The following is a 12,983-nucleotide window of genomic DNA, read 5'->3' on the forward strand; positions in this document are numbered from 1 at the left end:
ATACACCCAGCACTCTTTTAAACGCTCTCGCTGTATAGACACTGCATACACCCAGCACTCTTGTAAACCCTCTCTCTGTATAGACACTGCATACACCCAGCACTCTTTTAAACGCTCTCTCTGTATAGACACTGCATACACCCAGCACTCTTTTAAACGCTCTCTCTGTATAGACACTGCATACACCCAGCACTCTTTTAAACGCTCTCTCTGTATAGGCACTGCATACACCCAGCACTCTTTTAAACGCTCTCTCTGTATAGACACTGCATACACCCAGCACTCTTTTAAACGCTCTCTCTGTATAGGCACTGCATACACCCAGCACTCTTTTAAACGCTCTCTCTGTATAGACACTGCATACACCCAGCACTCTTTTAAACGCTCTCTCTGTATAGGCACTGCATACACCCAGCACTCTTTTAAATGCTCTCGCTGTATAGACACTGCATACACCCAGCACTCTTTTAAACGCTCTCGCTGTATAGACACTGCATACACCCAGCACTCTTGTAAACCCTCTCTCTGTATAGACACTGCATACACCCAGCACTCTTTTAAACGCTCTCTCTGTATAGACACTGCATACACCCAGCACTCTTTTAAACGCTCTCTCTGTATAGACACTGCATACACCCAACACTCTTTTAAACGCTCTCTCTGTATAGACACTGCATACACCCAACACTCCTTTAAACGCTCTCGCTGTATCGACACTGCATACACCCAGCACTCTTTTAAACCCTCTCTCTGTATAGACCCTGCATACACCCAGCACTCTTTTAAAGCCTCTCTCTGTATCGACACTGCATACACCCAGCACTCTTTTAAACCCTCTCACACTGCATACACCCAGCACTCTTTTAAACGCTCTCTTTGTATAGACACTGTATGCACCCAGCACTCTTTTAAACGCTCTCTCTGTATAGACACCGCATACACCCAGCACTCTTTTAAACGCTCTCTCTGTATAGACACTGCATACACCCAGCACTCTTTTAAATGCTCTCTCTGTATAGACACTGCATACACCCAGCACTCTTTTAAACGCTCTCTCTGTATAGACACTGCATACACCCAGCACTCTTTTAAACGCTCTCGATGTATAGACACTGCATACAGCCAGCACTCTTTTAAACGCTCTCTCTGTATAGACACTGCATACACCCAACACTCCTTTAAACGCTCTCGCTGTATCGACACTGCATACACCCAGCACTCTTTTAAACCCTCTCTCTGTATAGACACTGCATACACCCAGCACTCTTTTAAACCCTCTCTCTGTATCGACACTGCATACACCCAGCACTCTTTTAAACCCTCTCACACTGCATACACCCAGCACTCTTTTAAACACTCTCTTTGTATAGACACTGCATGCACCCAGCACTCTTTTAAACGCTCTCTCTGTATAGACACTGCATACACCCAGCACTCTTTTAAACGCTCTCTCTGTATAGACACTGCATACACCCAGCACTCTTTTAAACACTCTCTCTGTATAGACACTGCATACACCCAGCACTCTTTTAAACGATCTCTCTGTATAGACACTGCATACACCCAGCACTCTTTTAAACGCTCTCTCTGTATAGACACTGCATACACCCAGCACTCCTTTAAACGCTCTCTCTGTATAGACACTGCATACACCCAGCACTCTTTTAAACGCTCTCTCTGTATAGACACTGCATACACCCAGCACTCTTTTAAACGCTCACTCTGTATAGGCACTGCATACACCCAGCACTCTTTTAAACGCTCTCTCTGTATAGACACTGCATACACCCAGCACTCTTTTAAACGCTCTCTCTGTATAGACACTGCATACACCCAGCACTCTTTTAAACGCTCTCTCTGTATAGACACTGCATACACCCAACACTCTTTTAAACGCTCTCTCTGTATAGACAATGCATACACCCAACACTCCTTTAAATGCTCTCGCTGTATCGACACTGCATATACCCAGCACTCTTTTAAACCCTCTCTCTGTATAGACACTGCATACACCCAGCACTCTTTTAAACCCTCTCTCTGTATCGACACTGCATACACCCAGCACTCTTTTAAACCCTCTCACACTGCATACACCCAGCACTCTTTTAAACGCTCTCTTTGTATAGACACTGCATGCACCCAGCACTCTTTTAAACGCTCTCTCTGTATAGACACTGCATACACCCAGCACTCCTTTAAACGCTCTCTCTGTATAGACACTGCATACACCCAGCACTCTTTTAAACGCTCTCTCTGTATAGACACTGCATACACCCAGCACTCTTTTAAACGCTCTCTCTGTATAGGCACTGTATACACCCAGCACTCTTTTAAACGCTCTCTCTGTATAGACACTGCATACACCCAGCACTCTTTTAAACGCTCTCTCTGTATAGGCACTGCATACACCCAGCACTCTTTTAAATGCTCTCGCTGTATAGACACTGCATACACCCAGCACTCTTTTAAACGCTCTCGCTGTATAGATACTGCATACACCCAGCACTCTTGTAAACCCTCTCTCTGTATAGACACTGCATACACCCAGCACTCTTTTAAACGTTCTCTCTGTATAGACACTGCATACACCCAGCACTCTTTTAAACGCTCTCTCTGTATAGACACTGCATACACCCAACACTCTTTTAAACGCTCTCTCTGTATAGACACTGCATACACCCAACACTCCTTTAAACGCTCTCGCTGTATCGACACTGCATACACTCAGCACTCTTTTAAACCCTCTCTCTGTATAGACCCTGCAAACACCCAGCACTCTTTTAAAGCCTCTCTCTGTATCGACACTGCATACACCCAGCACTCTTTTAAACCCTCTCACACTGCATACACCCAGCACTCTTTTAAACGCTCTCTTTGTATAGACACTGTATGCACCCAGCACTCTTTTAAACGCTCTCTCTGTATAGACACCGCATACACCCAGCACTCTTTTAAACGCTCTCTCTGTATAGACACTGCATACACCCAGCACTCTTTTAAATGCTCTCTCTGTATAGACACTGCATACACCCAGCACTCTTTTAAATGCTCTCTCTGTATAGACACTGCATACACCCAGCACTCTTTTAAACGCTCTCGATGTATAGACACTGCATACAGCCAGCACTCTTTTAAACGCTCTCTCTGTATAGACACTGAATACACCCAACACTCCTTTAAACGCTCTCGCTGTATCGACACTGCATACACCCAGCACTCTTTTAAACCCTCTCTCTGTATAGACACTGCATACACCCAGCACTCTTTTAAACCCTCTCTCTGTATCGACACTGCATACACCCAGCACTCTTTTAAACCCTCTCACACTGCATACACCCAGCACTCTTTTAAACACTCTCTTTTTATAGACACTGCATGCAACCAGCACTCTTTTAAACGCTCTCTCTGTATAGACACTGCATACACCCAGCACTCTTTTAAACGCTCTCTCTGTATAGACACTGCATACACCCAGCACTCTTTTAAACACTCTCTCTGTATAGACACTGCATACACCCAGCACTCTTTTAAACGCTCTCTCTGTATAGACACTGCATACACCCAGCACTCTTTTAAACGCTCTCTCTGTATAGACACTGCATACACCCAGCACTCCTTTAAACGCTCTCTCTGTATAGACACTGCATACACCGGGCACTCTTTTAAACGCTCTCTCTGTATAGACACTGCATACACCCAGCACTCTTTTAAACGCTCTCTCTGTATAGGCACTGCGTACACCCAGCACTCTTTTAAACGCTCTCTCTGTATAGACACTGCATACACACAGCACTCTTTTAAACGCTCTCTCTGTATAGACACTGCATACACCCAGCACTCTTTCAAACGCTCTCTCTGTATAGACACTGCATACACCCAACACTCTTTTAAACGTTCTCTCTGTATAGACACTGCATACACCCAACACTCCTTTAAACGCTCTCGCTGTATCGACACTGCATACACCCAGCACTCTTTTAAACCCTCTCTCTGTATAGACACTGCATACACCCAGCACTCTTTTAAACCCTCTCTCTGTATCGACACTGCATACACCCAGCACTCTTTTAAACCCTCTCACACTGCATACACCCAGCACTCTTTTAAACGCTCTCTTTTTATAGACACTGCATGCACCCAGCACTCTTTTAAACGCTCTCTCTGTATCGACACTGCATACACCCAGCACTCTTTTAAACCCTCTCACACTGCATACACCCAGCACTCTTTTAAACGCTCTCTTTGTATAGACACTGCATGCACCCAGCACTCTTTTAAACGCTCTCTCTGTATAGACACTGCATACACCCAGCACTCCTTTAAACGCTCTCTCTGTATAGACACTGCATACACCCAGCACTCTTTTAAACGCTCTCTCTGTATAGACACTGCATACACCCAGCACTCTTTTAAACGCTCTCTCTGTATAGACACTGCATACACCCAACACTCTTTTAAACGCTCTCTCTGTATAGACACTGCATACACCCAACACTCCTTTAAACGCTCTCGCTGTATCGACACTGCATACACCCAGCACTCTTTTAAACCCTCTCTCTGTATAGACCCTGCAAACACCCAGCACTCTTTTAAAGCCTCTCTCTGTATCGACACTGCATACACCCAGCACTCTTTTAAACCCTCTCACACTGCATACACCCAGCACTCTTTTAAACGCTCTCTTTGTATAGACACTGTATGCACCCAGCACTCTTTTAAACGCTCTCTCTGTATAGACACCACATACACCCAGCACTCTTTTAAACGCTCTCTCTGTATAGACACTGCATACACCCAGCACTCTTTTAAATGCTCTCTCTGTATAGACACTGCATACACCCAGCACTCTTTTAAACGCTCTCTCTGTATAGACACTGCATACACCCAGCACTCTTTTAAACGCTCTCGATGTATAGACACTGCATACAGCCAGCACTCTTTTAAACGCTCTCTCTGTATAGACACTGCATACACCCAACACTCCTTTAAACGCTCTCGCTGTATCGACACTGCATACACCCAGCACTCTTTTAAACCCTCTCTCTGTATAGACACTGCATACACCCAGCACTCTTTTTATTTATTTATTTATTTATTTATTTTTTGAAACCGTTTATTGCAATCTCAAGAATATACAAGTATGGGCCTACAACCTTCCGGCCGGCCGCTAGAATGGCAGGAGCATATGACATACGTTCAAAAAACACTTGGCGTTGCAGAGAAGCAAAATCAGGAGGTATCAACGTCGTGGGCCACATCGCTCTGACCCCACAATACGGTTTCATTTTATACAAACAACACGAAAAAACCACACCCGCAAGGCAACCCGCAATCGAAAGTAACAGCACGTGCTCCCCGAATGGGGGACCCCCGCCATCCACAGGAGTCTAAAGAGGGGAAGGGGAACAGATCGAGGACTGGGGGAACTCTGTGCCCGGGGCTAGGGAAAGGAGTCAACTAAGGGGACGGGGCTGGTGAGGCAGCAGGCAGCAGTGGTGGCGGGCAGATACCCCCGCGGTAGGCGTTCCAGGGGCCCCATACTTTCACCCATGCCCCAGGCTTACCCCTCGCCACATACACCACCTTTTCTCGGAACATGCACCAATCCATGTGTTCTTTCCAGGCCGGCACCGCCGGGGGCCTCTGGGATCCCCACAATTGAGCAATGTCACGCTTAGCTATCATATATCCCAGAGTCACCCATCGCGTCTGCGGAACCGAGAAGTCAGTTGGTTCCCACACATTCAGCAGGCATCTCCTCGCTTCAGGCAGCAGCGCGACATGCGTAACCACTCGCAGGACCTCATGCACACCACGCCAGAATCGCTCCACCTTCGGGCATTCCCACAAAATATGCAAAAAAGTCGCCAAAGCACCACACCCACGCTTACACAACCCATCCTCAGCATAGCCCATACGCAGAAGCCTTGGCCCCGTCATGTAAACCCGGTGGAGTACCTTAAGCTGGACGAAGCGAAGGCGAGCCGGTATGGCCACCTCCTTCGGAGAGGCCACCGCGGAAATCCAGTCCTCGTCGTCCAACTCCAGCCCATCGGCAACCCAAGCCTCGCGGAGGCCAGCCAGCAAGCCCGAGCGGTCATTAATCAATTTTTTGTAAATAAGGGAGATAGTGCTGTCCGGAACGTGGCCATCCAGCACTCTATCCTCCAGGGGGGAAGACTCCGGGATGGAGGCGACGTCTGAGAAGACGGAGCCCAGTGCGTGACGGACCTGCAAGTACCGAAAGTATTCACTGCCCTGCAGCTGAAACTCCGTCTGCAGCGTCTCGAATGTTTTAAAGCCCCCCCTCGTCCAGAGATCCCCCACTTTACTGATGCCTATCGTGTCCCACTTCTCGAAGCCCTTCGAGGTCCACAGGGAGCCCAATCGCTCAGACGCGTATAACGGTGATGCCCGGGTCAAACGGTCCTTCCACCCCATAGCTGCATTAGCCGCGTGCCATACTCGCACCATGACACGCGTAGGTCCCGTCAGGCGGGGGTCGGGCGCGCCAGAGTAGAGCGCTCGATTATAGTCGCCACCAGGCAGGAGCATCTTGTCCATTTCAAATGCTGGGTTTAAGGCGGGCCCGTAAAGGCCATGATTAATTGCAGCTAGCTGGGAGGCCCAGTAATACCATTTAATATCCGGGAGGGCAATCTCCCCGTCGTACCATGGGAGCGTCAACTTCGCCAGGGCAATACGCGGCCTCCCGTCCCAGAACAGGCGGCGCTGTAGACTCTCCACCTCACGAAAGTAGCGCGCCGGGACTAAATCCATAGTGTTCTGGAGAGCGTACAGGAAGCGTGGCAACGACACCATCTTAAACAATGCCGCCCGGCCGAGCAGCGAAAGCGGCAGGCGCCGCCAGCGCGCGACGTCCTCCTTCAAGCGCTGGAGGGGGGGAAGCAAATTCCGCTCGTAGCGGGCCTCCGGGTCCAGAGTAATATAAACACCCAGGTACCGAAACCCCTGAGAGGCAATCTGGATCGGGCAGCCCCGCGGGAGGACGGGAGCCTCCCCGGAAAGCACATACACACATGATTTAGCCCAGTTGATGACAAGGCCTGAGTTGCGGCCGAATGAGCGCAAAACATCAACCAGGACAATCAGTGATTTACGCGGGGAGGCTAGGTACAAAAGGATATCGTCAGCGTATAGGGACACGCGGTCCTCATACTCGGGGGTCCAACGGAGACCACGGATGGAAGGGTGCCACCGCAGCCACTCCGCCAGGGGTTCCAAGGCCAGCGCGAACAGGAGCGGCGACAAGGGGCAGTCCTGTGGCGTGCCCCGTCCCAGCTCGAATGGGACCGATACTCTTCCATTCACCACCACCTGCGCCAATGGGCCCGAATACAACAATTTGACCCAGCTGATGAACCCCGGGCCAAATCCAAACTTCGCCAGCATCGCCCAGATGTATGGCCACTCGAGCGTGTCAAACGCCATGGTGGCGTCTAAGGACGCCAATATGGCCGGCTCCCGCACAAACGGGACACACGCGAGCACCCCGTGCAAGCGCCGCAGATTGAGGGCCGTGTTGCGATGGGGAATAAAGCCGGACTGGTCTTGGTGGACCAGATCACCCACCACGCCGACCAGCCGGTTGGCTAGCACCTTGGCGAGGATTTTGGGCTCCGCATTGAAGAGCGAGATAGGCCGATAGGATGTAACCCGGTCTCGGGGTCTCCCTTCCTTGTGAATCACCACGATTGTAGCCAGACGCTGGTCCGGCGGGAGGGAGCCCAGCGAGTGGGCTGCCAGGAACATCGCGCGGAGGTGGGGTGCCAGTACATCCGGTCGCAGCTTATACAACTCGATAGGGATGCCGTTCGGGCCCATGGCCTTGCCGGATGCGACCGAGCGTATGGCGAGGGCAATTTCGTCGGAGGTAGGAGCAGCATCTAACGACACCCTGTCCTCCACCGAAAGGGACGGCAGCGCGATATCCCTAAGCAGGGCATGGGAATCCTCCTCCGAGCAAGGAGAAACCGGGGAATACACCTCGCGGAAATAATCCGCGAAACAAGAGACAATGTCTTCTGGCTCGGTGACACGCACACCATCCATCCTCTCAATCAGCGGGACCACACGACTCGCTCTCTCCTTTTTATCCAACCATGCAAGCAGTTTACCAGCCTTATCACCCACATCATACAGTCGCCCCTGTTGCTCTCTACAGAGGCCCCTGGCCGCCTCCGTGACGAGGGCCCTGTAGGCCGCCTGCTTAAGTTGTAGGACATGTAGTGCAGCATCCGTCACCCCACCCTCTAGAGCACCCTCCAATTCAGCGATTTCGGCCTCCACCCGGGTCACCTCCTCCTGCTCGCGCCTCCGGGCATGGGAGATAAAGGAGAGGGCTTCCCCTCTAAGAACTGTCTTGAAGGCTTCCCACAGGGAGATAGCCGAAGGGACGGACCCCACATTCTCATCGAAATACCGCTGCAAGGATTTAATCAAATCAGCGCGAATGGTGGGGTCGCGCAGGTACCAGGCATTGATTGGAGCCACCCTGCCCTCCCCCCTCGGAAAGACATCAACGTGCAACAGGAGCGGGGAATGATCTGAAATACCCCGCGCCAAATGGCGCACCTCTCCTACCCTCCCAACATAGGCTGCAGGGACAAGGACATAATCAAGCCGTGAGAGGCTACCATGGGCACCCGAGTGGAAAGTGTACTGCAGCTGCGTGGGATGTTTTAATCGCCAGCAGTCCACCAATCCCAGTGTATCTAAGAAGCCGGACAGCCACGCCTGCGCCCGGGGGAGGTCCCTAGGGGGGTGACGATCCACGGTCCCAGAAACCACCGCATTGAAGTCCCCCCCAACCACCAGAAGCCCCCCCGGAAGGTCAAGGAGGAGGCGCCCTAGGTCTGCAAAAGTGGTAGACTGTAACCCCGGTGGGACGTATACTGATACAAAGACAACTACTTTGCCCTCCATTCTCCCCACTAAGACAGTGTAGCGTCCCCTCTCATCATGGCGCACCTCGTCTATTTCCAACAGGAGCGAGTTCTTCACCATGATGCCCACCCCCCGTGAGCCCGACGTGAAGCCCGAGTGGGCCACCAAGCGATAGCCACGCCGATTCATGGCACAAAAGGAATTACCAATAAGGTGTGTCTCCTGCAGAAAGACCACATCTGGCGAAAGTCGTTTCAAATACTGCAGGACCACACCTCGCTTGATCCTATCCCCCAGTCGATTAACGTTCCAGGACAATAAAGTCAGGTCCCTACCCCCCATCACCTACAGAAGCCATCATTCGTCCCCCCGAGAGCACCTTAAAAACACCAATACAATAAAGGGTTTGCCTTGCGGTAAAAACGAACAACACCCCACCCCAACCCACCCATCCCAACAGAACTCCCCCCTCCCTGCACCCCTGCATGAGCCCAAACAGCCCCCCCAAAGTGCAGTGTGCCTGTCGCCCCATGAATGATTAAACTAACTAGTCCCCCAGAGGAGGAGGGAGAGCCCCCAAGAGACCCCGTACCACCTCCACAGGAGGGGAACTTGACGAACAGTCAAAAGTGACGACAATGTTGTCCAGAGCGAGGCCTGCTATTAGTTCCTCAGTCCTGATCCGGCGAGCCCTCCCCTCCAACCGCGCCCCCCCCACCCCCCCGGCCCCGATCCCCGGGCAAGGAGTCCAACCAGTCCCCGGCCGCTTCGGGACGATCAAAAAAGTGCGTGCGGCCATCCACCTCCACCCGCAACTTAGCTGGAAAAAGCATCGCATACTTGAGGTTCAGGTCCCGTAGACGACGTTTGACTCCGATAAAGCTCAGTCTCTGCTTCTGGACCGCTGGGGTGAAATCAGGATAGAAGTTTACGTCCATATTGTCAAGTCTGACGGGTCCTTGTTGCCTAGAAGTCTGCAGGATAGTGTCTCTGTCCCGAAAGTTGAAAATCCGGGCAATGAGAGGCCTCGGAGGGGCTCCGGCCTTAGGTCTTCCTCCAGGAACCCTGTGGGCACGTTCCACCGCAAAGAATTTACTCAGCCCCCGGGGCTGGAGATGGGTGAGAATCAGGTCCTCCACAAACAGGTCCGCCGCCGCCTCCTCACGTCCCTCCGGCACCCCTACAATGCGGACATTGTTCCTCCGGGCCCGACCCTCGGAATCCTCCAGTCGATGATCCATCAGGGCGCTCGCCTGGCCAAGCCGGCGCACCTCCTTTTGGAGGGCCGCCACGTCCGCTGTGAGGCCCGAGGTGGTGTGGGCCAAAGAATCGACCCGGTCATTGGTCTTGGATAAATCAGCCCTCACCAGGCCAACATCCACGTGGACCGAGTCAATCTTCTGCGCCAGTGTGTCAAAGCGCTGGTCCACCGAGGCCTTCATCTCGGCGATAGCGCCCATGACATCTCGCAGGGTCAGATCCGCGGGCAGAGCAGGAGCATCAGTCGGGCCCTCAGGGGACCTACGCGGCACCTCGGGAGATCCCTTCTGGAGGGTGTAGCGGTCCATGTTGTTGGACTGTTGGGCTGCGCCACGGCGGGTCGATTTCACCTTTGCCCGGTCGCCATCTTGTTTTGTGGACATGGTTTCAGTCCCCAAGTCGTGCCAATCACCTCGGAAAAGGCCGACAAACCAGTTCACGGGCTCCGGGGGGGGCAACCACAGGTCCGCAGAACGGAGCACAGCCGGCGGGCCAGCAGGGCACCCCAACGAGGCCACACCACCGCACAACGCCCCGCAACCCAACCTCGCCTACGCAGCAAGGAGGGTGCAAAAGCGAAAGTGAAAGTGCGGGGTACGCGAGTCGCCCAGCCCTGCCCGCCGCTGTTGATCACTTTGTCTCCGGGTCGCCCCGCAACTCCAATCCGGGGGGCCGGCGTGGAGAAGGCCGCAAACCTCAATCGGTGCTCCCGCCGGTGTCCGAGGTCCAATTTGGAAGCGGAAAACGGGTGACACCTCAGCTCGGGCTCACCAACACAGTCCCCTCATCTAGGACAGGATATTTTCAGGATTTATGTAGGAGGTCACGGAGGTCCTCGGGAGCCTCGCACCTACGCGGCCATCTTGGTTGCGCGCTAGGCTCCTCCTCCCCAGCACTCTTTTAAACCCTCTCTCTGTATCGACACTGCATACACCCAGCACTCTTTTAAACCCTCTCACACTGCATACACCCAGCACTCTTTTAAACACTCTCTTTGTATAGACACTGCATGCACCCAGCACTCTTTTAAACGCTCTCTCTGTATAGACACTGCATACACCCAGCACTCTTTTAAACGCTCTCTCTGTATAGACACTGCATACACCCAGCACTCTTTTAAACACTCTCTCTGTATAGACACTGCATACACCCAGCACTCTTTTAAACGCTCTCTCTGTATAGACACTGCATACACCCAGCACTCTTTTAAACGCTCTCTCTGTATAGACACTGCATACACCCAGCACTCCTTTAAACGCTCTCTCTGTATAGACACTGCATACACCCAGCACTCTTTTAAACGCTCTCTCTGTATAGACACTGCATACACCCAGCACTCTTTTAAACGCTCTCTCTGTATAGGCACTGCATACACCCAGCACTCTTTTAAACGCTCTCTCTGTATAGACACTGCATACACCCAGCACTCTTTTAAACGCTCTCTCTGTATAGACACTGCATACACCCAGCACTCTTTCAAACGTTCTCTCTGTATAGACACTGCATACACCCAACACTCTTTTAAACGTTCTCTCTGTATAGACACTGCATACACCCAACACTCCTTTAAACGCTCTCGCTGTATCGACACTGCATACACCCAGCACTCTTTTAAACCCTCTCTCTGTATAGACACTGCATACACCCAGCACTCTTTTAAACCCTCTCTCTGTATCGACACTGCATACACCCAGCACTCTTTTAAACCCTCTCACACTGCATACACCCAGCACTCTTTTAAACGCTCTCTTTTTATAGACACTGCATGCACCCAGCACTCTTTTAAACGCTCTCTCTGTATAGACACTGCATACACCCAGCACTCTTTTAAACGCTCTCTCTGTATAGACACTGCATACACCCAGCACTCTTTTAAACGCTCTCTCTGTATAGACACTGCATACACCCAGCACTCTTTTAAACGCTCTCTCTGTATAGACACTGCATACACCCAGCACTCCTTTAATCGCTCTCTCTGTATAGACACTGCATACACCCAGCACTCTTTTAAACGCTCTCTCTGTATAGACACTGCATACACCCAGCACTCTTTTAAACGCTCTCTCTGTAAAGACACTTGTTGGACAGGCCACACGAAGGGCTGGCTCCCTCCCCGCATGACAGGGCCCCAGCCCAGGCCCACCAGGCGTGACCCACGAGAATCACCCGCACCCCGTCTCCCGACGGAATTCCTGCCCTCGGACCTCCATGTATCACGGACCCAAGCCACCACCGGCTCCCCCGGCCGGGTCAAGCCGCCATCTTGGGCCCTGCGCCACGAGGCCGCGTGGCCTCCATCCGACCCTAACCCTGGGCCTGGCCGGCCCCGACATCCCGGCACCACCATCCACCCAGGAGGTGAGCGGACCACTTGGCAGGTCAATGGGAGAACGAAGCGCCAAGGACTCTCCCCCGCCAGGTGCCGATCGCCTCCAGCTCCCCCAGGCGCTGGCTCCACCCCCTGCTGGGTGTCTGGACACCTTCATCCCGGACCCTCCGACCTCCAAGTGCGAGGGTCCGGACATCAAAGGGCGCCTGCCCTATAACTGGGGCAGCTCCGGAGCAGGGGGGCAGTTGTATCCTGGAGTCGAGAGACACCGAGAGAACTCAGCCTTGACGGACTACTGGCGCTGCCGTAGCCCTATCTTGCGAACTATCGTCCTGCCTGCTGGCGCTGCCGCGGCCTTCTGCAATATCCATCCTCGTCGGGACCTGCTGGCGCTGCCGCGGACCGTTGTAACGACCACCTTCACCGGGACCTGCTGGCGCTGCCGCGGACCGTACCTCGACCATCTTCACCGGGACCTGCTGGCGCT

The 12,983-nt window shown here is 52.5% G+C and overlaps 1 long non-coding RNA gene across 1 annotated transcript in view; it reads left to right on the top strand.

Moving 5' to 3' along the window:
• Nucleotides 1–12,983, top strand: part of LOC146799864 (uncharacterized) — a 191,037-nt gene that overhangs the window by 46,901 nt on the left and 131,153 nt on the right. The window lies entirely within an intron of this gene.

Source organism: Triturus cristatus, chromosome 8, assembly GCF_964204655.1.
Source record: "Triturus cristatus chromosome 8, aTriCri1.1, whole genome shotgun sequence".
Classification (NCBI taxonomy): domain Eukaryota; kingdom Metazoa; phylum Chordata; class Amphibia; order Caudata; family Salamandridae; genus Triturus; species Triturus cristatus.